At 44.4% G+C, this 3,710-nt stretch overlaps 1 pseudogene; it reads right to left on the bottom strand.

Moving 5' to 3' along the window:
• Positions 1 to 745: 745 nt before the first annotated feature.
• LOC110335085 lies at positions 746 to 3,234 on the bottom strand (annotated as a pseudogene).
• Between the last annotated feature and the right edge of the window lie 476 nt (positions 3,235 to 3,710).

Here is a 3,710-nt window from a genome sequence, read left to right as displayed (position 1 = left end):
GGAGGGAGGGACTTGGGAGGTGAGAAGAGGCAAACATGATCTGGTATTGGGTGGGGAAAAGGATTGAAGCCCTGAGGGCCAGCAGAAAGAATGGAAACAGGCAACCTTAGGAGGTACGAGGTTGGGGGGTGGTGGGACTGTCCAGAATATAACAGACACCTGGGAGGTGAGAGACTCTCAGGACTCAAAGGGAGGGACTTAAGATGAAATGCCCTACAGTGGGGAATGGGAGCTTGTAGGGCCAACCTCCAGCAGAAATTCCCCCTAGTCTGCCCCCATTTAAGTCATAACTAAATTAGAGGGGCTGGCAGCCTCCTAGAAAATAAAACAGCTTTAGAGACTAGATTTACTTTTCTAGGTTTGGAAAATTTATTCGGGTAATGTTTGGGAATTCACAGGTGCCACCTTAGGATAAGAGTTAGAAGGCAGAAATCTCAATTCTCCCTTGCTCCTTTCTCTCTACTGCCTAACTGATGTGACTGTCTCTCTGTCACTGCATTTCTGCTTAATGGAGCCCCTGGCACTAACTAGTCACACAGGTTGGTATCACCAGACACAATTTCCTCAAAGCAGTAGCCACATTTTTTTTTTCAACATACGATTTCATACTTTATTGTGTTTCTAAGAATTTCAATTTATCTTTTTATTTTTTCTATTTTTTATTATTATTATTTTATTTACATTTCAAATGCAGTAGCCACATTTCTGACGACAAAAATGGTGATTCTCCAGTTACTTCAGTGCTTTAAAAGGTGGCAGCATGCATACAAAAGACTTTCGTTTCATTAAGACAAGGTTTAGAAACGTCCTTAGATGATGAGTTTATTTTGTTTGGACAGAGGTTTGATTGGCTCTTGAGTTTTCCAGGGTGGAGACTCGGAAGAAAACACAGGGTGTGGAGGCCTACTCCACGGTCATCTCCCTTATTCTCATCCTCATCATCCACTGACAGAGCAGCATCCTTGCTTGAAGAACTGAAGTTTGAGGCTGGATTCTTCTCAGATTTCTTTGACTCAGGTACAGATCTGAAGTCTTGATCTTTTTTGCCGTCATTCCTATACAACTCCTTCCAATGGTCTCTGTTCCTTTCATTCCTAGGACCACACCTGGAGTTTCCAGTTTGGCCTTGTGTGACACTCACCCTATCTACTTTATTTTCAACTTTCCTTGATGGTCCTTCCTCCGAGGGCTGAGCTGGAGTACTTTACCTCCACCATTTGTGGGGACTGCTGCTCAGTGTCTGAGCTACGAGATCAAGCAGGAGGCTTAGAGCTTCGCTTCACCCAAGCATTCTCCTTTGGTGGAGGGGCTGGCACTATCTTTAGAGACTGGTTTAAGAAGCTTAAAGGTTGGAGAGTGACAGTCTTCTTTATTGAGGGTTTCATTTTCTAGAGACGTCTCACACTCTCTTTCCTTTGTGTATCTCAGTCTGACTTAACTTTTGCCAGATGTGGCCAAGGTCCCAGTCTGCGATGACACACTTCCTGTCCTCAACCATTCTCTTCCTGAGTTTCTTCACTTCCCGGATTTGGGTGTCTCTCCAGAGATCTGGTGGTCTAGTTTTGACTCATCCAGCTGACACTGCAGCTTCTGCTCCTCTTTGTGTACCTGTTCCTCTATATTTCTCTTTCCCTAGCATCTGTGTCAACAGACTTCACCTGATGTGTTTATAAAAAGATATAGAGATGTAAGATATGTTCTATGGGGGTGTGGTGAGGTATGGGGGGAGGTGGTGCCTCAGAGGACCATGCTGAGGCATCTCTTCCCCATGAGGGACCAGCCACAGGAATAGAGTTTATTCAGGGCATGGGGAGGGGAGTTAAGAGGGTAGTAGAGGCAGAGAAAGGCAGAGAGAGGGANAGAGTAGAGAAGTAGAGGCGGGCTATGGCCATGAGCACATGGAGAGAGGGTGAAGGGAAGGGGGAAGGGAAGAGCTCAAGACGGCAAGAGAGAAGCAAGAGGGAAGCAAGATTAAGAGAGAGAGGATGGGGCAAGCAGCCCCTTTTATAGTGGGTCAGACCTACCTGGCTGTTGCCAGGTAATTATGGGGTTGAGTGTAGACAGAATGCTAAATTCACCCCTCCAAAGAGAGAAGCGGCTGGGCTGGACTAGGAGGAGCTAGCAGAGGAGTCACCTTCTTTAGGCATACTCTGAAGCTTTAGATTACGTTTGTGTCTTTGGTCTGGGAGTGGGATGGGGGTGTGAGTGGAGGGGGTGGAGTGTGGCGGTGTAGGGTGTGGGGAGTTAGGGTTGGGGGAAGGTGGAGGTGGGGGGCGCGAGGGCAGCCCTGTCATCGCGCCTGTAATTATCCTAAGAGTAATCATCCTGGAGTTCTATGATGAATCATTCCCTCTGCCATATCAATCTTCATAACCGTCCCCACCTCCTTTGTAGTCATCGTCCCTCTGAAACACACTTCCAAATGCTCTTCTGCCACTGTTTGTCCTGATGTCATAGCTTTGGTCATAATCTCTGCTTCTTAGGTCATCATAATGATCCTGGTCCCCATAGAGATTCATGTCTCTGTGTGGGCCGTCCTGTTAATGGTTCGAATAACCAACCCTATACTAATTTGAATCTTAGCGATCTCAGTACTTGTCTCCAAAGTTATCGCCTCTTATAGGTAGTCATCAAAGCTGTCTGTGGCAAGACAGACCCTCCAGTCTGTCTGTTTTGTTTGAATTTCCATTTTTTATCTTGAACAAAAGAACAGTCATTTCTGTCTTTATCCCATCCTTGATCAGCAACATCTACTCGAATTCTCCTGTTAAAAGAGACTCTTCATTGAGACTCAGAGCACTGACCAGAGAATTCAGGTCCTTAAATTCTGCATAGCCAAACCTTTCAACCTGTCTGGATTGCTGGGTTCACGAGGTAAGCCTATAGCAGAGATATTAAATCCTCTAAAGAACTTCTTAATGGAGTCTTCTGTCACATCATAGACTAAATTCCCTAGGAAAGCAGTATAGGGTGGCAACTTGGGAACAGGGTCAATATTGGGTTCCCAAGTAGTCCATGGAACAGTGGGAAGTATGGAATGGTCAATTGGAGGTCCACTGTACACACCATCTTTACTATATCAAGTCATTGACACATCTCCTTTCAGATGTCTGTGTCATCAGCCCAGTTCACTGGTTTGGGGACATAGGTGGTTCCTTCACCAGTGCCCCCATCTTCATCTAGAAAGTCTGTTAGGGAGATGATCTTCCTCTTCTTTTTGGCTGAGGCTGCCATGTTGGGAAATGGAGAGAGAATACACGAGGTCAATAATACTTAATCCTTTTAGATATTGCCTTTATATTTGCCATTTAATACACATGTGCACACACAATTGACACATACACAGAAAAAAAGTGAATGAGCAAAAGAGCAGGTGGTGTAGAGAGTCAGAGAGGTAGAAAGATAGAGATAGAGAAACAGAAAGACAGAGATAAGAAAAGACTATTTCTTGGCCTAGCTGCCCATGTTACTCATAACTGGTGAACATTTATGCTGCTTTTCACAGAGGCCAAATAAGTAGCCCCCAAGCCGCTCCACACAGAACAAAATTAATGTAGACTTGTATTTACTTTTTCCTAGAAACTGAAAGTTTTCCATGAAACAGAAACACGATATTTTTTTTTTTTTGCTCAGTAGTATAAATCTAACTTTCTGACAAAGTTAAATTCATACGAATCTCCAAAGTTAATAAAGTCTCAGAACCAAATAAA

The sequence above is a fragment of the Mus pahari genome, chromosome 17 (genome assembly GCF_900095145.1).
Source record: "Mus pahari chromosome 17, PAHARI_EIJ_v1.1, whole genome shotgun sequence".
NCBI lineage: Eukaryota > Metazoa > Chordata > Mammalia > Rodentia > Muridae > Mus > Mus pahari.
The sequence above is the reverse complement of the archived record's forward strand: the minus strand, read 5'-3'. Positions and strand labels throughout refer to the sequence as shown.